This window comes from Rhipicephalus microplus, chromosome 7 (genome assembly GCF_043290135.1).
Source record: "Rhipicephalus microplus isolate Deutch F79 chromosome 7, USDA_Rmic, whole genome shotgun sequence".
NCBI classification, from domain to species: domain Eukaryota; kingdom Metazoa; phylum Arthropoda; class Arachnida; order Ixodida; family Ixodidae; genus Rhipicephalus; species Rhipicephalus microplus.
Genome location: NC_134706.1, coordinates 23,190,811 through 23,218,247, shown reverse-complemented (window position 1 = coordinate 23,218,247; position 27,437 = coordinate 23,190,811). Strand labels below are relative to the sequence as shown.

Here is a 27,437-nt window from a genome sequence, read left to right as displayed (position 1 = left end):
TCTTTGTGTTAACAGAAGATGGCCCAACTACGCGACGCTATACTTCCAGGGGTGTTCCTCAAGGCGGAGTTCTTAGCCCGACGCTATTCAATCTTGCACTAATTGGCCTAGCTGAATACTTGCCAAGCACCATTAAAATCTCAATATACGCAGACGACATCTGTGTCTGGACATCGGCAGTCACAGGTCCTCAGATACGTTCCCGGCTTCAAAAAGCAGCAACTATGATTGCCAACTACTTGCTCAAACAAGGTCTCAGCATATCACCAGAAAAATGTGCGCTGGTGGCTTTCACTCGCAAAGCAATGACCCTTTATGTCATCTCAATCTGCGGGCGACCGATTTCTTACGCCAAAACCCACCGGTTTCTGGGCATCATTATTGATAGGGATCTCTGTTGGAGTCCGCATGTGACCTATATGAAGAAGCGCCTGACCGCTATTTCTCAACTGTTCAAGTTCCTGGCAGGAAAGACGTGGGGGATGTCAGTAGACGCAATGATGGAGCTCTACAGGGCCCTGTTTCTCGGTTTCCTCAGATATAGCTTGCCTGTGCTTAGCAATACCTGCAAGACCAATGTTCGTGTTTTACAGGCAGTACAAGCCCAAGCGCTGAGAGTGTGCCTCGGTCTGCCCAGATGTACGTCAACAGAAGCAACAATTGCAATTGCTGGTGACTATTCGATACAAACTCACATTGTTGTAGAAGTCCTGAGAACGCACATCCGACACTTCGCACGTGCCCCCGGCCATCACCTTGCACTGTTGCCTTCAGAGAGGCGTCAAGCATCGTTCGCCAAAATTATCGTGAAATACAACGATAAACTTCCCTCGGGCTTCACTCATGCATCTAAACCATCCATACCACCTTGGTGTCTTATTCGACCCACAGTGCATCTTAGTGTACCAGGGATCTGGAGGAAATCTGAGTTTTCGTCACCCGTGCTGAAACAAATGTCTCTTCTTCTTTTGCACGAGAAATATTCAGACAGCGTACATGTATACAACGATGGTTCCACGAACCACCAGTGTTCGTCAGGGGCAGTAGTTATCCCAGCAAGAGGTGTTACCATCAGCTTTAGGACTGACCACTCCACGGCATCTACAGCAGTGGAACTAGCGGCTTTGCGCGCTGCACTTTGTGTGGTCAATCGGGAACCACCGCAACAATGGTCGATTTTCAGCGACTCAAGGGCTGCCCTACAATCTGTGCTCTGAGCACTGCGTCGCGGCCCGTACGAACAGCTTGTTTTCGAAATTCGATGCCTTCTCCACACTTTACTCGAGAAAGGGCATCATGTGACGCTTCAATGGCTGCCAAGTCATTGCGGCATCATAGGGAACGAACATGCCGATACTGCCGCGCGGGCAGCCCTTGAAGGAACACGAAAAGAAGCCATACCACTTTCGAGGACTGATGCTGCCAGTAATCTTCGACGACTTGCGCGTGAAATCACGTTTTCACTATGGTGCCCACCAAGCATCGATACGAATCGTCAACACCACCTGTCCTATTTGATGGCTCTTCGCATGCCCACTGGACTCGACCGAAGAGAAGCCACCCTACTTCATCGCGTATGGCTAGGAGTGGCATTTACAAAATCTTACTCCTTTGTCATAGGAATGGCCGACAACACTCTCTGCGATGCCTGTCATTGCGAAGAGACGCTACACCACATCCTGCGTGACTGTCCATTGTATGAAATCCAGAGACAGTCACTGGCGTCTGCTTTTGCGCGCATCGACAACAGCCAAATGTCTGTGGACACTATTCTGTCAAGTGCCCGAGAGAAGACACTGCAACAGAAGGCGACGAAAGCTCTGTTGAAATTCCTACGCGACACCGACTTGAACAAGCGACTGTAACAGCAATGTCACACACCGCGAAAGACAAGACTGGACTATGACTGAGTGTGCGTGCATGTGCTGCCGAATGTGCTGTTTCTATCTTCCCTCTCTGCTCTCTTTCATCTCCCCCATCCCTCCCCCATGCGCAGGGTAGCAAACCGGCTGCCTATAGGCTGGTTAACCTCCTTGCCTTTCTTTTCCCTCTATTTTCCTTCCTTCCTTCCTACTAGGCCCAGGTAAATTTACAATTTGTACACTTCTGTTTTAAATTTCCTACAGAAAACTTTGTTTTTGTGGAGCTCGATGTGGTACGGAGGCATCGCTTTGAATAACATTCGCAAGAATACCGCGTGTCGGACTCTTGAGACCAAAATTTTTACGAATATTTGTAATGACTTTCCTAAAAACTGTAACGTATGAGCAAGCCTACTTGTTATTGGTGCGTTGGCTAAAAATAATGAAGCTCTCTTTTTCACCCGCTATCAATTGAACGATAAACAAAACTAATGGCATACCACGTGCAATTGATATTTTACCGGCCACTGAATTTGTCCTTGGTTTAATGCGCCTTTTAAGGTCACCTGCTGCTATCGAGTTCACATTATGTAATCGAAATCTATGCTATACAGGGGCAGTAGTCCTTCAAATACGCATAAATTATGGGCTCTTAAAAATTTTGTCTGGTATCATAGTGAACAATATAAAAGCCAGTGCCACCACAATGATATTATTTCGAAAGCTTGAAATAGCTCCCGTTTTTGGTGAATTTCAATGCATACGCCACAGCCTTCTAGCCACACTGTCTCAAATAATCTATTGAGCAAGTCAATGTGAACGAAAACAATGTCTTCCTTCGTTTTCATATTAGATACCTCATGGAGCTGAAGTATGATACTGATGTCCTTAACTCTGTTAATGCAAAAGGCAAAGAGAGATTGTGTGACGGTGCACTGGCGTAACTAAATTAGAAAATACTGATGTCAATAAATGACTTCACTTTGTGAAAACCAATGGACAGCGGGGCGCTACTGATAGAGTGCAAGGTAGGAAGTCATCACGGATGTTAAACCAACTGTGCTTGGCGCGGTTGCAGATCGAAGACTCCCGAGCATGACTGTCGACGCACCCTGCAGCTCCTTATTTATGCCCACCCACTCCTCTGTTTCGTCTATCAATGCTTATAAACAGCACAGTACAGTTCGGTTATTGTTATTTGTATAAACTACTGTAAGCGGGAGGCTGTTTCAACACGGGATGTATGCCCCTGGCGTTAGCGACAAGTTGGTTGTGGTGCGAAAAAGTCTTTTTCCTCTTTACGTGTCAAGAAGAAATACTGGCAAACAGAAGTGAATTCAGGCGACATTTTGATAAGAGCGCTCGCTATTCGAGGTTCAATGTAGGCATATGATGCAACTAATGATGCTAGATATGAACTTCCTCAGATAATCGTCAATGAGGCAGAGAAACAGCATGAATGGCGCGCCCGAGATTCAGCATTTGAAACTACGCTTGTGCTCATGCATACACCAGCACAGCACGCTTGCGCTCCACGGGAGGCAGACCTTGGTAGCTTTAGTTGCGAACGCACGAAGCGCTCCGCGTTTCGCTGGCCTTTGTCTATTTCCGTGAACGTACGACACTTGACGTTGATGCAATTACGTGGTGCTTATTGAAGCATCTTTATTAGTGCTACCACGCTGAAAGCAGTCGCCGGCTTAGCGCTTATCCTCGTTGTTCTCTTAGTCTGTCGTTACCCCTTTTTTGCGCGTCCGCTGTTTGAGATATAGAATACTAGCTAGCCCGCTCCCTACCTTGCTTTAGAAACACCGTTCGTGCACGTAATACTCGCATCACTTCCACAACTGGTCGTGACAAGCTAGCACAAAGCGAAAGGCAAAAGATGTAACTGCGTCAAGGGGACACCCTGATGCTAACGCAGTCCACGTTCTTCGATGGAATCGAGACTTTTTAACCATGGCCTCCGAAATTGCACCAAAATCGCACTTTCGCAAGTTTTCTACCGACCCCGAAAGTCTGAGGCCGTGCTTCCACTGCGTTTTCACCAAGTGTTCCTCCGTAGGTGCTATTGAGTTTCATGACGGGTTACTTCATTTCACCGCTCAAATACTGGGGCACAACTCTGCCCCGCTATGCCGACCAAAAGAAAGCAGCCTGCAATAAAAATTATGTGAAGAAGATGAGGTCTGTTTGTAGACATCTGTGCATCTGCTTTGGTTGTTTAGTGTGTAGCGCACTGGGCGTCTAAACAGAAAGGTGCACGTTCGATTCCCGTAGGTAGGAATTTGAGTTTTTTTATGAACCTTTAGCTTCATTTATTCAACATCAAATACGTGGTGAAAATGCATCACTGAAGTTTTGGTTGATCCTGACATAACAAACCTTCATGTCAAAAACGCGCATGTACACAGGATACACACAATAACACACGTGTGCACACACACTGTAAGGTCATTCTGATGAGTTTAAAAAGAGTGGTCATTAGCAAAAAGGGCAGTAGCGATTGCTAAGACCTATTATGAGACGTTGCGCCTTGCTTGCTGATTGCGTTGCAAGTGGACTGTCGCTGTGTTCGGTGGCATGTTTATTCATAGCCATAGTTAGCCCAGGCTTTAGTGTCGACCATTCCAATGCGGGATGCATAAGCACTGGTGATTAGAACGCCGAACAATAGCATACTACACAAACGTGTTGTGCGTAATCGGCGAAGCCTGCTTGTGAATTGAAGACTGGCAGATTTCATAACGTATGATTCCATACAGAAAATGTGAATTCTAAAAAAATATGTTTTGCTTTTCTTCATAAGACATGCGTCATTCAAACTCGTTCGCTTTGCTGGATAAAGTCTCCGCCTATACATGATTTTTTTCCGAAAGATACAAGCAAACATGTTAGAACACGCATCAGCTACGGCATAGAAGCTGATAAGTGGCTCTTTTCAGCGCCTAACAAACATACATGATATACGTGTAATATTTTTAGGTATTTGCCAAACATACTAAGTGTGGGCATGTGATACAGCTCTGCTAACATTTTTATAAGTAAAAGTCAAAAACCATTTGCTAGGTGATCCCGCAACTTTGTACACGTATTTATTACGCTCAAAGACACCTATATAAGCCTGTCAATTATTAAATTTGCTTTGTACGACGCTTTTTTCAAAGGTAGCAAAGGCGCAGTTGGTATTTTCCACTGTCCGCCGTAGTCATGTAGCTATTATTGTGTTCAGTTGCCCCGCCACGTTGGTCTAGTGGTTAAGGTACTCGGCTGCTGACCCGCAGGTCGCGAGATCGAATCCCGGCTGCGGCGGCTAGATGCCCGATTGAGGCGGAGATGTTGTAGGCCCCTGTGCTCAGATTTGGGTACACGTTAAAAAACCCCAGGTGGTCAAAATTTCCGGTACCCTCCACTACAGCGTCACGCATAATCATATGATGGTTTGAGACGTTAAACCCCACTTATCAATCATTATTGTGTTCAGTTGCTGAACAGAAAGTTGATGGTCTGATCCCACTCTCTTTAGAATCCTGAATTCATGGATATAGTGGAAAGAAGAACGAACAAGGAAGAAAATACGGTGGACGTGGTGGAAGCTGTTGCGATCAGAGTGACTGAAGGTGGGAATAGTGGTCGAAACATTCGCCACTTTTGCAATCATCGGCACATTTATCGCCCTTCTCGGTGGTTGCGATCGAGTATTGTTGACATGAAAACGCTGGCTGATAGTGGTGATCCAAGCATAACTAGTGAATGGCTTTGAAATGAATCTGGATGGCAGTAGCAAGATGAAAGCATGATGAATGATAGGGCGATTGTAGAAGTGCACTTTTAGTGTGTGAAATCACTGTCGTTTCTAAAGTGCCTCCCTCGAATACGCAAGAAGATATGTCAGTGGTCTGATGATGTCAACACTGATCAATATGCATTTTAGAACGTATTTTTTTATTTATGCCACGTCAATAACCCTTCTGATTTTGCGGAGGAGAACGGCCGTGGATGTTTGCATATATCGTGCATCACTTTACAGCAGTTCAAAATTCACGATGCTTTGTAAGCACGCTGCAATGCGATGCTTACAAGTCGAGAGTTGTCAATAACAGCGATAATGAATATGTTGCATCGCTCCACCATTGCGACAAGTATATGAGGTCTGGCTTCGACACCTTTCTTTGTGGTGGAAGAGAAAAATTGCGTGACTTGATAACGCCGACTAGGAAATGAAGCTCTAGCATTTTTCACATTACCACTTACCTCAGCCGCTTGTCAAGACAAGACAGAATGAGATTTTGAAGCTGAAATGCACTTTTACTTTGATCATGAAGAGGAATGAATTTTCCTATTTTATTCATCATTAAGTGAGATGAATTTCCCCATCTTTTTATTTAGAACCAAGTATGAATTTTCCCATCTTATTCTACCACCTTATGTTCAAGAAAAGATTAGGCTTAGTGTAGCAACCAAGACCGCTTCCGTGTCAACGCTGCTTGCGGGTTTTAGAGTACACAATTACAACAAGTACGACTGACCTACAGCATAGTTGTGACATCACGTAAACTAAACGAAGCATTTTTTTGTGTTAAATGTACGCATAAGAAGCAATCAGGTTTGATGTGGTGCACTTCCTGCAAATAAGCCTTGTGACTCACAAGTGGTGGTCGCACTCACCGACACTTATAACGACTCATTGATGAAACACATTATTGTTGATTCACACGCCTTAACCAACCAACAGGATTGCGTAGTTCTACAGCACACTGCATTCATTTTTGCCTAAGCTGTTTTTAAGTTGCAACTTGCAATGAAACTAGAGATAAGTGCTGTGTCCAGCTGTGCTGTTCGTTGTGCGTAATAATGTGGCAATACTTAATCAATTTGTTGGGCCAATGGGCCCTTATACGCAGCACACATGGTGAAAGCAGGGCGATAAGAGCACACGCGCATTGCACATGCGCGGGACAAGCCTCAGCATCCAAAAAAGCTACAGGGGGCGGAAAAGTGGCAGGGAGATAAGAAGGGGTGTGAGACGAGCCCGGGGGCTTTGCGGTGGCAGGCGAGCGAGAGGTAGAGGTGTGGCTCGCGCTACCTACGATGGGTTTTTATCGCTATAGAAACTATATGAACCCTCTCGGCCGGATTTCAGCGTCGGCTTGGTGTGGGTGTGGTCTTCGAAGTCATGTACCGTATATGTATACGTATCAATATATAAAAAAACGCAAGAAAGGAAAAAAATCCCATAAAAAACACTTCAGTGCGCGGAATTGAACGTGATACCTCTACGTCGTGAATGCGAGGCGTTATACTGAACCACCGAAAGGTAAATCCTTGAACGTTCAAACGGCAAGCTATTAATATCTACCACTTACCGCTGTTGGTGGGAATTTCGGAGGAAACTATCGTGTTTTCAGCATTATCAGCAAGATTGCACAGAGAACGCGCGGCGGATCTCATCTATCACGCGTGTAGAGAATAAGGGGGTGTACGATTGATCGCACGCCCTTATCTTGCAGCGGGGAGAATCGTACGTCTTGGCTAGCCTTTGTGTTTCCTCAGAACGATTCTGTTGTAGTTACCGGGCGCACAAAGGTCACTGCAATTGTTGCACAGCCTCTGTTCACGAAAAGGGCACGCTTTTCAGACACAGCACAGTAATAACTGAGACGCTTATTCGCATTCATGTGTACCTGTGAGTATGTTTCGTGCATTTGGGCGTGAGAAATGTGGGGCACGTTTCCATCTGCTTGCCACTCAGCACGTGACCTTCAAATTTGTTGATATCACGTTCATCGCTTCGTCTTTGAGGCAAAGCTGCGACTTTTTGGTTCTGTGCGTGCTACAGAGACTGGTTGGGCGCGTCGGCTAAGCTCAGTCGATGGCTAGTACTTTACGACGAGTTTCGTGTTAGTTTAATTTACTGCTGCTATTTTTCGCGCTGGCTTTCTCGCCGTTGTTTCGATGCGTATGTTACAATGACTGTACGTCTGCAGGGAATGTTTCTTATGGGTTTTCGGCCCTCCTGTGTGCGTTGGAGCCGTGTTTAGTAGCTCCGGATAGCTTTCTTTGAATATTTTGAGTGACATAATCTAACGATCAAATTGACCATCAAAAGCAGATCAACCTTATTTCACTCGACTTTTACAAAGCATTCAACCGGGTTTTGCATCAATGGTTAATACTTAAACTGCAGGCGACATTAGGTAAAGGACTAATCACAAAATGATTGGGCGCATATCTGACCAAGCGAACGCTGTTCGTAAAAATAAACCAGCCGACATCGCAGCAATCAAAAGTTACATCAGGTGTACCGCAGGGCAGCGTCTTAGCCACTATTTTACATCTTATATTTATTAACAATTTTTCCAGTCCATTGAAACGAACGTCAAGCTTTTCGCCGACGGTTGTATTATCTATAAAGAAATTAACTCTCCTTTGGACCATATTGCTCATATCAATGCCCCATTATCTGTATCTAATCGGTGCACGAAATGGCAGATGACCTTAAACGTAAAACGATCAGCCTTGTTAAGAATATCGCGTAAACAAACGCTATCATGTTTTGACTACACTATTGACGACACACTACAAACTTCCCTAAAACAGCATAGGTGCCTAGCACTAGTGATTTCTAATAATTGGAGGCGCATTTGTAAGATGGGAGGCACATGTTCACTACGTTACATCTTCAGCCCTAAAAAGAATATTTTTCCTAAAAAGACGACTACGTTCCGCACCCCTCAAACAGAACTATTAGCCTACGAAACCTTAATCCACCCATTATTAGAATACGCCAACTTAGTCTGGTTCCCGGCAACAAAGTACCTAATTGAAAAGCTAGAAGGAGTACAGAGGAAAGCAGTTAGATTTGCCTATAATAAACACAGTTTGCTCGACTCACCCTCTGAACTGATCGTAAGAGCTGGGCTACTAACATTACGAAGTCACGCTAAACTCGCACGCCTAGAAATGCTCTTCCAACTTATTCATAGGCAGCTAAACATCGACAGCTCGAGATTCATATCTACTTCAGAAACCCGACAGTCACGCCATAAACATCCACTAACATTACAGGAATACATTTTCAGCACCAACTGCTTCAAGTATTCCTTCTTCCCACAGTCAATTAGAGAATGGAATAGATTGCCTGCTTGTCTGACTAATACTAAAGATTTGAATACTTGTCGACCTTGCTTAAAAACTGCATTCGTGACACTCATACCTGAAATGATGTTTTTCCTTTCTATGCTTTTTCTCGCTTGTACAATTATTGGTGCTTCTTGAATATGTCAGAGTTATCGGTGGATCACGTAATATAATATTTCTGTGTATATCTTCCAGACATAGGTTGTGCTTTTATACTCTTCATTTATCATTATAGAGTATCTGCTGTCGTGCATTCTCGCATGCAAGTGCAAGTGTATTTATTGTGTATTTGGTTGTATAAGTATTTCTTCTGTATTTTGTTTGCTTTCCTACAATAGTCCCCATTGAAACTGGCAGTATCTAAAATAAATAAATAAATGAATAAATAAATAAATACATAAATAAATAAATAAATAAATAAATAAATAAATAAATAAATAAATAAATAAAGACGGTTCACGTTCCACGCGTCGCTGGCTCCTGCCCTGTGAATTTTCGCTCACTGAACCCCATGAGCGGGGGCAGAGCCCTCATCCCTCGCGTGTTTAAATAATGAGGCTATAGAGTCGACGTCAAGCCTCTGCACAAGTCGATCTTTGGAAAGAGCAAGAAAGGAATATTAACTTGGCAGTAACAGCCAGTAAGCTGTACCTGCTCTTCCGTTCACTTGATAATTGTTTGAGCTTCGTCGTGAACTTTTAACCTGTGACCCCCAAAAATTGTAAAAGTGGTGAACAGCCCTAGTCTAAACTCAGGAAAGAAATAGGGACATGATGAGTTCAACGACAGCGAGGAAGAAGAACACTGCGTTCCTCTTGCTCGCTGCTTCTTGAACTCGTCATGTCTCTCTTTCTTGGCTTGGGACAAGGGCTTTTCACCACTTTTACATTTTTTGGGTGTATATAACGACAACCTCTAGATTGGACTATCCTAGGCAGTATTATTGACCCCTGGAAGAAATTTCGAAAAAGCAAAGGCCTTAAAACGTGAGCGTCAAGACACTTCAAACAAACTACTGTCAACATGTAAAAGCACACTTCTGGATATGTTGTACGAACAAGCTACCCTCAGTAATGTAAATACGCTAAATGAACGCTTTAGTTATAAGCTTCAGCTCCTCTGTGGGACTTCTCCTTGATGCCTGGCGGGCTACGATTCTATCGCAGACCTCCGACTAGATTAATAAAGCATCGGGGGCTTCATTCCAAGCTCAGAGGTTAGCCTTCTGCCAAAGACTTATTATCTATCTATCCACGCAAATTTCTCCCCAGTTGTGTGATAAGTCATCATCGTAATTATCATCACTGCCATGACCAGCCAGATTACTTTCACTGCAGGGCGAAGGTCTCTGCCATGTTCCGCCAATCGACCCGGTCTTGTGCTTTCTGCTTCCACGTTATACCTGCGACATCTTTAGTTATCGGCCCACCAAACTTTCTGTCTCCCCATCTTGCTCTTGCCTTCTCTGAGAATCTAATTAGTTACTTTGAATGAGTAGCGGTAATCCTGCCTACGGGCTCATGCCCGGCGCATGTTAATTTTTCCTTAATTTTAACTATGATATCCTTAACGCCTGTTGGTTTCCTGGTCCACCCTGGTCTCTTGTCTCGTAAGGCTGCACCTATCATCTTCATTTCCATTACTCGCTGCATCAGCCTTAATTTAGACTGAACCTTCTTTGTAAGCATCCAGAACCCGGCTACGTAGGTAAGTACCAGCCCGATGTAGCTGTTATATACCTTACTCTTGAGGGTTAGTGGCAGAATAGCATTCATGGTTTGTGAATATTTGTCGAATGTGATCTACCCCAACCATATTCTTCTATTATTTCGTTCTCATAGTTCGGGTCGGCAGTTACTACCCACCCTAAGTAGACATATTTCTTTACAAGTTCCAGCGTCTCTGTACTTATCAAAAAACGCTGTGTTCTGCCGAGACTATTGCACATTACTTCGGTTATGTGCATGATAATTTTCAGGCCTACTCTTTTACTTTCCGTGTCAAGTTGTGTAATCATAAGCTGTAATTCATCTCAAAAGTTATTGATCAAAGCAACGTCATCCATGAATGACAGGTTACTAAGCTACTCACCACTAAATTTTTTAACTAACTTTTCTTATCGTAGGGCTCTGAAAACTTCTTGTAAATTGGCTATGAATAGCAATGGAGAAATTGCATCTCCGTGCTTTGCCCCTTTCTTAGTGGGATTCTATCGCTTTCCTTATGAAGGACTAGGGGGGGGGGGGGGGGACGCGGGCTGTGGATCCGCTATAGATTTCTTCAGTATCTTCATGAAAAGTTCGTCGATGCCCCGATTCCGTAGTACCTGCATCACTGCTGATGTATCCACTGAGTGAAACGCTTTTTCGTAACTCATGAAATCTATGTTCAGGGGTTGGTTGTACTGCGCGGAGTTTTCGATGGCTTGATAGATAGTACGAATACCATATACTGGGAAGTAGCCTGTACAAAATTATGCTTGGTATTTTGGTTTATTGAATTCTAATGTCATCACAAATAATGTTACCATACAATCCAATGTGATAAAGAGTACAATTATTATTCCCTTACCTTTCTTGCTTTTCACTCCTTTAGCACTCATTGATGCTGTGCCTCACAAGAAATCAAAGAAAACAGGAAGCCAATATTTCATTTACAATGCATTATTTTTGCTAAGTCATCTGGATTCCTATTATTGAAACAATTATCAGACCACTGCACTTTCGCCATTTTCCTGAAAGGTAAAAATTTACGAGAATGAGCGAGTAGAGAAGAGAGATCCTTCTGTGTTAGTCATAATTCACCCATGACTTTGACCACAGGCGCACATAGATAAGTGACAAACCAGTATGAAATTACACACAATGTTTGCTGGCAGTAAATGGCATGTTATCTTAACCTATAAGTTTCATTTCACCATTGCAACGCGTCATCGTCAACGTCGTGACGTATAATGGATACCTTTCATGTGCTCTGTCGTGATGCCACAAAGAGTAGGGCAGAGTTAGAGTAGAACCTTCAGCACTGGCACGTAGCCATGCTCGAGAATTGAGAAGAATCAGAAATTGTTTCCGAAAATTCGTAACTATTGAATAAATGTGTTATTGATAAAATTTAAAAAAGTAATAAAGTAACGATGTTGATTGATAGATTGATATGTGGGGTTTAACATCCCAAACCCACAATATGATTATGAGAGACGCCGTAGTGGAAGATTTCGGAAATTTTGACTTCCCGGGGTTCTTTAACGTGCATCCAAATCTGACCACACGGGCCTACAACATTTCCACCTCCATCGGTAATGCAGCCGCCGCAGCCGAGATTGGATCCCACGACCTGCGGGTCAGCAACCGAGCACCTTAGTCACTAGACCACCACGGCGGGGCAGTAACGATGTTGCAATTTCTAAAAATAGATGAGTAAAGAACAAACGGTCAGAGGCAGGCGCCTTGCGCGGGTGACCGCATTCTCAAGCGCATAGACATGGAAGCGGACAACGTCTCGTTCGTGAACGCCGCTGCCTATCGCAACAACCAAGCCTTCGCCGCGGTCGCGGTATCACCCGCGCAGCAGACTCTTAACTCAGCCACAATCCTCACCCGAAAACCCGAAGTAGCGGAGCAAGTAGCTATAGCTACAGCTATGTTCGACAGCAAGCGGGAATTCATCTACAGCGACTCCAGGCCGGCCATCAAAGCTTTCGAACGCGGAGTCATCTCCGACCAGGCGTTACGTATCCTGCGCAATGCGGACCCGAGTGCCCTGAAGCACAACACTGTCATATTGTTCCCCGCCCATCTCGGCCAGGTGCCGGCTGCCCTATCCAACCTCAATGAGATCGCCCATGATGCAGCGCGCGCACTTACCGACCGCACTGCCACAGGGCAACCTCATCTTGCTGGGTTAGATACCAGTCGGGATGCACCAATTACGTACAATAAAATTACAAAGCACTTTTACTTGGAACGCCGCATTTTTCCAACCTCACAACCAAAACTTAACCGACCGCAGGTATTAACCCTACGCCTATTACAGACACACACGTACCCAAACCTTGCCACGCTTCACGTGTATTATCCCGATGCATACCCCAGCGACACATGCCCATCATGTGGATAAACAGCGACACTCGCACACATGCTCTGGGAGTTTAGAACGACTCCTCCCGACTCTACTTCAAGCAAGTGGGAGAGGTCCCTCAGGAGCTCACTTCTCGCCGACCAGCAATGGGCCGTCCACCAGGCCCACGAAGCGGCCGCCGGGTACTCCAAGTCGGTCCCTACGTGGGAGACGCCCGCTACGCGCTAAGCGCATCCTGCAGGACTGAAATAAAGTTTTTTCATTCATTCCAAACAAACAAACGGTGACGCTGAGGCAGGTAGCTTGAGGAGGAAATAGTCGATAATAATATAATACATGAAAAGCAATTTAGAAATTAGGAGTGTAAAGTAGTTCTACGACATAAATTTATTTGAACCATCAGAAACTCCCCTAGGGCATCGGCAAGATTCTCATCAATGAGGCAAAAAGAAAAAAAACCCGAATGAAAGCCCATTTGGTACATTCAGATCTATTTTGAGGAGTCCGCAGACAGCACCTGCAGTAGATTTGTGACAAGTCTAGATTCTGTTGCAAGATATGAGGTAATGTTTTGTTGGGTCATTTACTCCGCAAAAAGAACAGTTAGCGGACGCTGCCAGACCAGCTCTGTGTAAATAACTATAGAGATATACAGTTTGACAAAGTGGTCTAGTGATTACAAGTTCAAGTTTTTTGTTTGGCATAGTTTACTGTTCCATTGATGTTGGAGGTGTTGAAATTTTAACGTGACTGGTAATATGTAGTGGCGGGCTATAGTTGGTAGGACAATACATCATATGGCCGGGTACATCAGGTTACACGAAGAACACGAACAGAAAGGGACGTACAAGAGGTGAACGATCGAGTGGAAAATTCTTCTAGCAGAAAAGAAATTTGGGGTCTAGAACATGACTATACCCCGTCGTCATCAGTGTAATCATCATTATCAAGACTTATAGCGGGTACCTTTCATAGGCTGTGTCGCGATAACAGAAACAGAATGGGTTGTCTAGAAAAGCCGCCGATAAATGGTGATGCTGCTGCTGATGATGAAGAGCAACTGCGTTGCAGAACCCGAATTCTCTTTTAGGTCATCATGCCACATAACAGGAAAGGTGACCACTACTTATCATTATAACGACGATGACAATGAAGCATCCACTGTGCCACCACGTCATTCTTTTTTCATTCATTCATTTATTCATACTGTCAGCCCTTTGCGGGCTATTACACGAGTGGAGTTGACTCATATAAAACAGAAATGTGCAAAAGAGACATACAAGAAAAAGAACCTTCACTACTGGAACAAATAATTTCAGAGCACATACAACAAATATATTATAATGGCTAAGCATATAGATTACAAAAAAGTTAGAGAAAAATAAGAGAAGAGCATCACTGCCAAGATACACGTCATATTTTGCGCATAATAAAACACATAATAATTATCATAGCCTAGTTAAGAAGCACGTAATTCACACATATTCACAATCTTAGCGCATGGTATCAGAGTGCACTATATGTTTTATTGCTTCTAAAAAGTCAGTAAGCGAATTGATTTTCACAACCGAATCTGGTAACGAAATCCACTGCTGAATCGCATTGGGGAAGAAGCTGTACCTGAAACAGTCATTATGAACTTTGGGGGGTGGTATGTACATACTGTGTCTGTGTCTTGACGTTTCTTGTGTTTTTATTTCAAAGTACCTGTCGTAGCTTATTTGAACAAATCATTCTGCTAATAAGCCAGGTACGTGCTGCGCATCTCTAAGGTATGATGTGTACCTTTGTTGTGGATGATGACGATGGAGAATAAGTGCGTTGCAGAAAACACACTATCTTCAACCGATAGATGAAAAAGAACGTGCACGCGTGGTCGCCCGCGATGCTTCAGTGACAAGGCAATGTCGGCAAGCCGATTCAGGCTCGTGACTTAATTGTGCATATCATAAACGGGTGGCTTCTGCAACGTATCTCGTCGCGATATGCTCTGTCATGCATTTATTAGAACTATAAACAACAAACAAGCAAGGAAACAGGGATAGACGTCGCCTTTGTGGACTTCCGCTGGCTCACATTCCTTCCAACACTTCTGGTTCTTCATTCAATAATCATAATGCCATCCTAGTGAAACGAAAACAAAATCCACACCTCAACACTATATACGTATAAGAAAACATCATATATACTGCTATAAAGTGTTGTCACTCATTTGCATGTTCGAGTTTTCATTTGAGTTGACAATGCACGAAGGCCGAGAGGTTACCAGAAAGTTGTCCCTGAGCTTCGCTCCTTCATCATCATTCCCTTCATAAATTTGCTGTTACTTTCGTGGTTTAACAACGCATCAGAACTGGTCACCATGAGCTTTACTGTATACAGTAGAGTAACTGTATATGGTGCTTTTCAATAGAAAAGTTGCTCTTCTTCCTTCTCAACACTACTAGCAGTAGAACGTTGGCGAGCAGCATAGGCTGGGCCGAACTTTCGTGTCCGGTTCGTAATGCCTTCGCTATTACCGTCACAGATTACCGTCACAGCATAGCTGCTTCACGTCATAGCTATGCCTATTAGCGAAATTTCAACGCAACTCGCTTAGCAAATGTAGTGAATAAAAGAAATCTATGCTGCTGTGCTTAGCCGCTCTGGCAACCAGGTATCCTTAAAGCTTCGTCAGAAAAATCCAATGTTTCTGCACCCGCAGTGCCTATTCGGTGCCCTGCTTCACCATCTTGTTTTCCACGCGAATCGTACTCGGCTACGATGAAGCAGACCACAGTGAAAAGCATAGTTTCTTCGTATTCCAGTTGGCCTACATTGCCAAAGCCACAGTCACATGAAACGGCAATGTTCGATACCAAGAAGGCTACCATGGACACAATTTACACAGTTTTACCTCCGTTGCCGAAGCACCGCGACATGCTGATTCGCAGCGCACCTCGGCATTGGCAGGAGACAAACCTATCCTAATGGTTCTTCAATCACTACTCGACAAACTTTAAGTGTTCGTCGGCAGGCTGGAATCACCATGCACTGAGACGATACAACAGGTAAGGGACGTTTTACGTCTAGTGCTTGCAAGCCTTCAGTAGGCAGATATTTAACCGATGACCTATTCTGGTACGTTATACGCTTGAAGTCCTGCATCTACTACTATCAAACGAAATAGTCTAGTTTAAGCTCACACGTTTTTTTATGTTCTCTTCTTTTGATTTCTCTCTTTTAATCTCTCAATCCCCTCTCCCGGTGTAGGATAGCAAACCAAATGCTCGGGTGGTTGCCCGTCCTGTCTTTCCTTCCTCTACCTTCTCCTCCTATTCCTACTGCAGTGCAAAGTAAGCGCCCCAGTGCTAAAAGCAGCAGCACCTGATGCTCACCCAAACCTTCCCAGTGAAGCGTGCGTGGCTGTGATCTCTCAGCCGGTCCTGGTTGACCAGTGTCCACTCGTCACTCGGGCCCGGTGGGTGGCTAGGTCAGACAGTTCCAGCAATCAAAACCCTCTCACCTTCACTAACAAGCTTCACTCAATTTTTCTCTCTCTCTATCTAAACGCCACTGCTCCTGTGAGCTCAATTGACGCCCGTCAGAGTTCACTCGGAGGATTTTATGCTGACCGGTTGTGCCACCCGCGATCTCCGATGCCAGCAGGCGTCTCGCCGACTGGTTCGCCCTCCGTGACCTCCTGACGCGGTGAAGCTCTCGTCGTGTGGAGCCTCGTACTCAGACTTTTTCGACCAAATTCCAACTTTCTTATCTTCTTCCTTTTCTGTCCCTTGCTTGTCCATTTATTTATTGTTATCCTTCCCATGTCCTTTTATATTTCTCCATTTTCCAATCACTACAATGGGCTGAGCCGTGCTCCCGCAAGGGCTGAATAAAATCGAGTTTTTTTTATTTTTCCAAGAAACCATGCGTTCAGTCATGGAAAGTGAAGTTCATCAACGGCCAATGAGGTTCTAATGATTTCGCTCGGTGGAGTGGTAGGCATGTCACCTGCGAAAATGGAGGTCAGCTACACGTCATAGCTGTATCAGTTAGCGATACTTGAACGCAACTCGCTTCGTAATGGTAGCGAATAAAATAAATCTATGCTACTGTGGTTAGTGGCTTGGATAACTCGGTATCCTAAACGTTAAAATTCACAAGGGAAACGCTATGTTATTTTAAAGCTGGTAAGATATGCTGCTATGGATCTAACTGTTATGTCAAACTCTTTTCATGCCCCTTAACACCAGTCTTACGAGTCTAGCGGTTACCATTCGTGACTGCTGACCAAAGGTAACGGGATTGCATGGCACCGTGGCGGCCCCCTTTCGATGCAGGCGTACTGATAGAGGCTCATTTACTTAGAATTAGGTGCACCGTCATGAACACCAGATGGTCAAAATTTCCAAAGCTTTTTACGTCATTGTCTCTCATTGTCTTAGCGTTAAGCAAGGGCATACGACTACAACAACTATTTTTATTCTTATACCTTTCAAAGGACTCATTTGGTAAGGGTAAAATAGGCGAAGGAAAGGGACGCCACAATAGTGAGCATTTGCGTTGTACATAGCTGCCACACTGCTCCAGCGTTCGTGGTTTGATGGTTGCTAGAGAAGGTAGAAATTAGCGAAAACTTTATCGTTCTGCCTTCAAATCGATGGGATGTCATTAAGAGTAATGGCTCAGAATTTTTCTTATCACATTTTTTCCCTTCCTCTGGGTACGTTCTCTTCTTTATCAGGCTTATCAAACCACGCCGGAGCAACTGCATTTGAGAATTCTTGGAGCGAACCATAAATAGATAGCTGTAAAGAAGACGAGAAGACAGCGTACCTGTAGAATAACATGATAATCATATTACTGACGACAAAAAGCTTAGATTGGCTAGAAACTTGCTGCCATAAATGTCCTTCTGGACCAACCATTTCAACGACCTGACGAGATTAAGCTAAACACATTCGCCCTCACAGGTTAAAACATTGAGTGGTCATCACAACGATGTATTATGAATAGTACCAGCAATATATTATATTATTATTATTATTATTATAAAACTAATTTCTGTTTACATGCGCTTGTTCAGTTCATAGGACACCAAACCACATTTTCGTTTTAAACGTGGGTTTACTGGAATGTGACACGTACGCCTTTATTCAGTGCTATAGAGCGTTTAAAAGGAATGTCAGTTTGACAGCCCCGATATTTTGGTAAATATCACGTTTAAGAATTTGAAATTAATTTGTCTCTTGAAGTCTTATTGCATAGACAAGATGCAGAGAAAGATGCGTAGTGGTCTGTCATGTCATCCCCTTGTGTGATCTGCAATATAACAATATAACGTTAATGATATAAGTTCCAAATATAATTAAAGCATGCACCAACACATATAAAGTTTTGCTGCTTTGGTGCATTCAATAGAGTGATAAAAAGAAAAAAAAAACCTTTATTCGACAAGCTGGTGTGCTTCATGCTTGCTTCAAATTCTTCATCCTTAGCCATACCTAACTTCTTGTTTTGAAAGTGTGGTTAGCCCGTTTTTCTTATTACTAAAATATCGCACATATAGTTGCTGTCATAATCTGTTTTGAAGGGTGTCCAGTTTTTATTTTACAGAAATAACATGCCACAGTTCTTCATAAAACAGAGCGCACAAAACACGGGACAGAAACAGATCAGGACAAGCCGCAAACTACTTAGTGTACACTAATATGAATACTGCAGCCTGGATATATAAAAGAAATTTTCACTACAACAGAATGGGCAGTGTTCTCTGAAGGTGCAGGACGAAATAGATGTCACATATTCACTGTCTACAAAACGCAAGAAATAGGGTATGCCATACTGCAGAGGACTGAGCCTCAACTTGTCTGGTGGACTATGCACTATTACCACCAGATGGGTGAACAAGTGAGGTGGTTTCTCTGCCAAGCATTCACTTCCACGTTTCTTTGCAATACTGTGGACCAGATTGAAATAATTTTGAGTTTTATCTGACACAAACCTTCCTTCTGCTACAAAACAGCGTGCAAACGCGCCGTAATTTGCACAGAAGGGCAAGTTTCGTGTCCATCAAATTTCTAATATAGGAAGCACGTTTCATTACATTACATTTTCCCCTCTAGTTGCACGCTTACGGCCCTCAAAGTAGTTTACAAAGTATACCTCACCATTTTCTGGTTTTGGGGGTGGCGGCGGTCAAGGGCGTGGAGGTGAAGTGTCAAGTTCAGAAACGCCACAGAGATTGCTCCTAATATTCTTTTTACCAAGACAACCAGCGAGACGCTGTGTGGGCGCCTACACTGCCTCGTGCGTGCTCACACATCTTGATGCAGTGCAGCGTATGCCACTCGTGCACACAAGCACGAGCCGAGAGACTGACCTTGAGTTGTTCGAAAATTGACACGTGTGCGGAAAGCTTCAGGGAACTCTTCCATTTGTGTCTAACGTACTTTTTGGCCTGAAGCTCGCAAATAATAAACCATTGTTTGTGTGTTTCCTTCTTGCAATGCGAGACATTCTGGTGGAGGTGCGGGGTAAGAACCGAAGTCCCCTTGGCGCAAGATAGCGGAGCCCTGGCCCTCAGCGATTGGAGCCAGGTGAACTGACTCCAGTGCACCAGCGTTCAAGCTGCCACCTCCGAGGTGAGTCTCTTTAATTCGGGCCACTCTTCACTGTTTCAGCAGCACAGACAGTGGTGACCACATATTCCAGAGGGATGGCTAATCCAGCTTCAACATTTGAACTCGTCGTGTCTCCCCCGTGCTTGTCTGAGCCCTTTTACGGTGACGCGCACGAAGATGCAGAAGGCTGGCTGGACTATTTCGAGCGGGTCACAAGGCACAACACCTAGGATGAGGCGAGGAAACTGGGCCGCGTGTACTTCGCGTTGGAGGATAAAGCGATATTATTGTTTGAGAACCACGAAGGGGTCACGGCAATGTGGGAAGACTTTCTGTGGCATTTGCTTGCTGCGTATGCCAGCAATGATCGCCGGAAAAGGACAGAAAACGCCCTCCAATCGAGAAACCAACGCATGAACGACCGAGCCAGCATGTATATCGATATATATCCCGCTTCCCAAACCGCGCTGATCGCAGCATGACAGAAGGCAAGAAAGTGCGTTATTTGGCATTGGATTCAAGCAGGACTTATTTGCAGGGCTAGTTTGCACCCTCCACGTACCGTTGCGTACAGCACTGTGCGCAGAAGCAACTAACATAGAGCGAGTACTACAGCAGCGTTCTCGCTACTACAATCTAGATGTCAGTTATGCGCCCTCTGACATCCTTTCTTTCGACAAAGCGAGGCTCCATAATGAAGCTGCAGGTTTCTAGTACTTTATTCTTGACAAAGCTGGCCATACAAGAAGAGACAGAGTTCGGCATGGCGTGTAATAGACGGTGACGCAACTGTGCCACCGCAATGCACCGTGCTCGTTGGCGTAAGTAATGACGTATTCGTCGACTGTGAAAAGATAGCGGATGGCAATGTCGAACTGCTGCTGAAGAAAGGCGTTTGAATAGCTCGGGGCATTGTTCACATACGTGGTGGGCTTGCCAACGTACTGCTCACCAATTTTGGAAATGAAATTCAGCATGTTGCAAAGGACACTGTCATTGCTTTTTTATACAGCTTTACTGGGGCCACCAACTTATGTGCCACTGCGTCAGAGCCACGTGCTTCGGAAAATGTGCGTGGGCTTGGAGCAACCGTGTAAATCAGCCGAAGTCGCCTACAAGCCGAGAGAAAAATTACGGACCTCATAAGTGAATTAACAGAATGTTTTTCCACCTCATCAAAAGTACGTCGAACGCAGATCGTGAAGCACAGAATCATAACAAGCAAAACCTATAGGCCAGTGTATCAACAACCTTACAGAGTTTCAGGGAGAGAAGGAGAATAAAGAGTCAGGTGCTAGAAAGGCTCCAGTACGATGTCACTCAGCCATCTCACAGCCCGTGGCCTTCGCCGGTAGTTCTTGTCAGAAAAAGCGACAACACGTTGAGATTCTCTGTAAATTACTTGAAACTAAACAGCGTGACCAAGCGGTATGCATACCCCTTGTCGCATAACGATGACACATCGGAAGGGCTACGGCCCACCAGATAGTTCTCTTTACTCGAATAAAAAAGCAGCTGTTGGCAAATTTATGGCCAGTGTCCTCACGGGGCTGAAGTAGGAATCTTGACTAGGCTTCCTGGGCGACGTTGTCGCATTTTCTACAATGTTTGACCAGCACGTAAAAAGACTGCGGCTGGTGCTCCAGGCTATCAATTCGGCAAGCTTCACAATTCCAGTAAAGTGCCAGTTTTATGTTGAAAAGCTTCGTTTTTTGAGACACGTGAACAGTGCTTAGGGTGTTGGCTCAGATACTGGTAAGAACACGGCTGTCGCATAATTTCCAGAAAATTTCTCCAAAATAGCTGAGCCGCTAGCTGAACTCACAAAAGACGAGGAACCATTCATTCGGTGTGCAAAACAAGGAATAGTATTCAATGTATTAAAGAAACATTTGGAAACCCTACCAATTCTTCCTTACTCCAACGAGACCGTTGACACAGAAGTCCATACATGGGCAAGTAATCTTTATCTCGGCCACTCTCTATCAAAACCTATCCACACCCTATCAAAAGGCAAAAAAGCACTACGCGACAAAAAAAGATTGGCAGCATATCTACGGAGTGAATGATGGAGAGTGGGGCGAAGCATTCGTCCGTCTATCCGTTCTTGCTTTCTTCCGTCTGTGCGACCGTCCATGCGTCAATCCGCCCGTCCGTGCGTGCGTCCGTTCCTGCGTTCGTCCATGCCTCCGCGCCTGCGTCCGTTCATGCGTCCATTCATGCATCTGTCTGTGTGTCCGTTCGTCCATCTATTCAACACTACAAGTACCACTATCTCGCATCTTTTCATCATATATTCCCCATATAGAAACACCGCCATCCAGCGGACATTCCAAGGACTAAACGAGAGGTTGCACACGCACACTTTCTAACAGCTTGCGCTTCGGGTCTACTTCCCACCTTTACCACCTCGAGCTCATGGTATATACTAGTTGACTGTATTCATGGCACTGCGGCCCAACACTCGCTGAACCTTTCTAAAACCAAGGAGGTTACGCCCACCGAGTATAACGTAGCAACCTTTTCCTGGCAGATAGAGCTCAATGTACATGCCAATGGATGCATCGGAAATGAGAGACAGGAGAATTCGGCTTTTACTTTCTTACGGCTTGCACTTCGTACCTACTTCCCACCTTTAACTACCTCGAGTTCATTCATGGTATATACTAGTTCATTGTATTCATGGCACTGCGGCTAAACGCTCGCTAAACCTTTCTAAAACTAAGGTGGTTACACCCAGCGGGTATAACGTAGCAACCCTTTCCCTTCAGATAGTGCTCAATGTACATGCAATGGCTGCTAATGGGGATCGCAGCGTGCACGTTGACTAAAAGCTGAATGCTCCTGTCTCTCATACCCCATTATCAGCTATTGGCATGTACATTGAGCCCTATGTTTGTTGTTCAACAACGCACAGAAAGAAGCTCTCACCGGCACCACCTTGGAGGTCGAAATGTTTGCAGGTCAAAGCGTAAGACTGGTTACATACCACGACGGGACGCGGGACGAACGGGTGCCGCTATAAGGAGCTTCGCCCTTAAAAAAGAAAACGAGTGTTTGGCAGTCAAATGGCCCATCAGCAAGTATAGACCATATATCTGCGGAACGTCGTTTGATGCGGTCAGCGACCACCACTCTATTTGCTGGCTAGGGTACTCAAAAGACCTGTTGGAACGCCTTGGTAAATGAAGCCTCAGACTACAAGAGTACAACATTATTGTTGCATGCAGGTTTGGGAGAGAAAAGAATGATGATGATTCCTTATCACGCTTCTCTTTCGAGTCTACTCCTTCAGAAGAAGACGAGTCGCCATTTCTTTGTGTGGTGGAAGCCCCAGATATCACCGAGCATCAACGAGCGGACACAACTGCTCTCATTGGTCAAACACCTCGAAGGGCATGACCATCAAGTCCCAGGTGTATTAAAAGAGCATTATCTTCATTTTGCCTCTATGGAAATGTGCTATACAAAAGTAACATCGAACACAACAAGAAGTTCTTACTCACTATTCCGTCAGCAATGACGATCGAAATCCTAGGAGCTTGTCATGATAACAGTAATCGGGTCACTTAGGCATTAGTCGGACATTTGCCAGAGTGCATCAGAAGTATGACTGGCCGAAGCTATTGGCGTCCGTACAGCAATATGTAAAGACATGTTACGAATGTCAAAGGCACAAAACACCTTCTCTAACGACGGCCAGCCTTCTCCAGCCCATAAACCCACCTGCCACACCATTTCAACTAGCTGGAATTGATCTTCTTCAATGTTTCCCAATGTCATCATCGGAGAAGAGGCGGATTGTTATCGCCACCGACCACATAACACGATGTGCTGAATCTGGTTGTTTTGAGCGAGGAACGGCAGCTGAAGTCGCCAATTTTTTTTGCACAGCATAGTTATTCGACATGATTCCCTAAAGGTAGTGATAAGCGATTGCGGACCGACCTTCACGTTGGAGTTGATGCAGTGTTTGATGATAGTGACGAAAACCAGTCATGGGTCACAGGGAAAGCACTGATTACCATCCTGAATTATAGGGGTTAACGGAACGCCTAAACCACACCATCACTGACATGCCATGTGTCGATGTACGGGGACTTGGAGCATATGTCGTGAGACGGAATCCTGCCTCACACAACATTAGCCTATATTATGGCCCTTGCAGAGACGACCCGCGTCACTTCATTTCAGCTTCTCTGTGGTCGCCTAGTTACTTCAACTCTCGATACCATGCTACCAGACAACAACTACTACGAGTCAACCGACGTCGACGCACTCCTGCAGAGAGCTGAAGAAGCACGCCAAATGACACGGCAACGAATACGTCAACAACTGTTCAGACGAGAATTACTACATCCTGCGGCACAGCGCCACAGCGGAAATAAGTACCAGCAAGGTGACCAATTATGGGTATGGACACCAATACGACGCCGCGGCCTGTCAGAAAAGCTCCTTCGATGGCACTTCGTTTCGTATAAGATCCTTCGCCGACTAAGTGACATACCTATGAAGTTATTGCAGATGAAAAAAAGCGCTAAAAACGGCAAAACCATGCGGAGGTCGTCCACGTTGTCTTCATGAACCCCTACAACGAGGGAGAATTGAGAATCTTCACTTTCAGTTACGCATTCGTACGATGCGGTTTCGAAGGGGGACTAATGTCACTAAAATTGCTTCTATTAATCTTTCTTACCAAGAGAAACAGCGAGACACTGTGTGGGCGCCTACAGTGCCTCACGCGTACTCGCACATCTTCTGGAGTGTGTCGCATGCCATTCTTGTGCAAGCACAAGCCGAAAAACTGGCCTGGAGTTGTAACAAAAAGGACACGTGTGCGGAACGCTTCAGTGGACTCTGCCATTTGTGTCATACTACTTTTCGGGCACAAGTTCGCCCATAAATAATCATTATTTGTCTGGTCCCCTCCTGTGTTATGCTGTGATAGGTGGCACGTTTCATTCCATTACATTTTCCTCTTTAGTAGCACGCTTAAAGCCATAACAGTAGTTCACGAAGTATACCTCACCTTTTCTTCCCGATGGAGCTGGCTTTGGACGTGGTGGTCGAGTGGTTTGTCTCGGAGGTTTGTACGGTGAACATTTTGATGGCATTCTCTCCTCAATTTTAAGGCCATTTGGCAGAACAAGAGCCGATATCACAACTGGCTCTTCCACAGTGAGCAGGAGTAGTAAGCATACCTTAATTGCAAACATATATTTTAGGCACGCCATACTCATCTCCAACAACCACAAGATCTCTCATGGCAAAGATATCCTATCTGTGGGCCTCTATATGGTCTTTGAAAACAATGCGTGTATTACTTATAATATTGTGATGATGTTCAACCCATTATCAATGCATTTGACGCATAACTCTTTTGTATGGCACTTTCATAACAGTTCTTTTTTTTCTACTGTCAGCTAAACTGCGGCAACAATGCAGTGCAGTTTCGCACAACCATTTTCGCTAGCAAAAGAAAATAAATGGTCAATGCATCATGCATAAATTAAAGGAAGTTGTTTTAGTCTTAGATGCACCTAAAACATGCATTAAAAGTTGCAGTCTTGAAGCAGCTGTTTTTTTTTTGCGAACTAAATTGGGACATATAACATTGAAACAGTGCGCCGTCATGCATGAACGCACATGCGTTCTATAAAAAATAAACATAATGTCATATACATGCCACGCTCCACAATGAAAGCCACTGCACATAGTTATGGGGTCATAGCTAATGAAACAACATTTAAAGGTCTGTTTTCGTAGCAGCAGCTGGAACAAGTGACTAAATATTAGCATGAGATCTTTAAATGAAGAGTGCCTTAGAAACTCATCACAGGATTAAGTACACTCTAAATACACTTACTCCGTATGTGAATCTCCTCGCGACCGTTATGCAAGAGACTAACCTAGTCATGCCGATGCTTTCTGTAACCACATGCCACCCAAGAAAATGCTGCACACCTGAAGAAGATGCTGCATTTCATGTGACTCAACGTGTTGCACAATCAGAACAAGATCCGTGGCGGTGATAGAGCACAGCCTACTTGAACAAGAAAGTTGGTGACATGAACAGATGTGTTAGATCTTAGAGCCATTTCAAGGTGAAAGTTTGTCTTGCTCATACAATAGGTAAACGTTATCTCAGCGAATAGTCGTAGCATTACGCGAAAAAGCGTCTTGCCATGGTCTTTTAATAAATGAGGAGCATTTCTTTGCTTACTGGAAGTAATTTAGCGTCTATCTATCTATCTATCTATCTATCTATCTATCTATCTATCTATCTATCTATCTATCTATCTATCTATCTATCTATCTATCTATCTATCTATCTATCTATCTATCAAACCGCCTACGTCTACGTCAGGGTGCTCTCGTTATCATCCCGTTAATTTGGCGTGAACCAAAATTAGCATGGAAGGGTAAGATGATTGGACGAATATTACGCGCTAGTCAAGAGACGAATAAGTTCACAATTCTGTCGAATAGGTCATCACTTTTGGCCAAGGAAGGGCACATACTAGTGGGCGGATATGTGTCACCATTATACGCGCTAATGTGCCAGGGGAGCATCCATGGCTACCATCCTTCCGAGCATCAGCGCTCAATATCAGTTTATCGCTTGCGGTTTTGCTAATACTTATGTTACTGTTGGCATCTATGCTAGAGTGCAAATAACTAGTTACGTAATCATCTGTGACTTTTCAACAAATGTCTGTGTGTGCGACATTTGTACATGCATTTAGTGATAATTCATAAGGTAGCGCTCAGTAAAAAATACAAGGTCACCTTTCCTGCGCATACTTTGCATAACCTCAATTCTCAAAGTACATGGGATCAGCCGAATTTTACTTTATACTGGTCATGGTACGCCCGCGTAGCTTAACAAGGAATTTTCATATACCACCCGCCCTTTCTGCGCCGTGGCGCTGGCCTAGGAAGAAGTGGTGTAAGAAAATTGGCTTCTCCCGGCTGTCATTACCTGAGTGCGAGCGTGGAGTGTTGTTATTGGTGCTGTTTGGCCACCTTTTTTCTCTTGGCGGTAACCTCGTCATGACAGTGATGCCCAACCCCTGCTGGGTGCCAGGCTGCCACTCGAAACACAAAGACACTGTCGAAGAAGTTTTCATGTTCTCATTACCAGCCGACAAAAGAACAATGCGTCTTATAAACAACAGTGCTAGCCGACGCACAACAATGTGTCCCCAGGTCGGTCGCCCCTCTGCCTAAAGTACCACATGCAAAGACATATACGACAAGACAGCCAGATGTTATGTCGAACGTTTGGGTATGAAAGTCAAGAAAGTTGGTGACTAATTACGGGCATGAACACCGATACAACGCCACGGCCTGTTAGAAAACCTCCTTCGATGGCACTTTGGTTCATATAAGACCCTTCGCCGACTAAGGGACCTAACCTATGAGGTTATCCCAGATGAAAAAAAGTGCTAAAAACGGCACACAGGTTTATTTCTATATCTCTCCAGAAATCAAATCTGTTCATTTCATTTCAAAGATATCGCCAGAAGGTATGCCATAGTAAGGAAGACTACTCGCACTCTAAAAAAAAGAGCGAGTGAAAGGGGTGTCTTTTTGTCCCACAACAATAATCGTAATTTATATTGCGTTCTATCCTTGCGCTATCACCCCGCGCCCGGCACATTCCGGTCACGATCGACATGCCCATTATCAGGGTTATATTGCATATTCGATAGGAAAGTGGCCAGCGCCGAGTTTACAAGAAAGGAAG

At 44.5% G+C, this 27,437-nt stretch overlaps 1 long non-coding RNA gene across 1 annotated transcript; it reads right to left on the bottom strand.

Moving 5' to 3' along the window:
• Positions 1–18,171: 18,171 nt before the first annotated feature.
• On the bottom strand, positions 18,172–24,932 carry LOC142766862 (uncharacterized). The gene is made up of 2 exons (XR_012884627.1): positions 24,717–24,932; positions 18,172–18,386 (listed from the first exon to the last, which is right to left on the bottom strand). It is a non-coding gene; the product is annotated as an uncharacterized LOC142766862 (long non-coding RNA).
• Between the last annotated feature and the right edge of the window lie 2,505 nt (positions 24,933–27,437).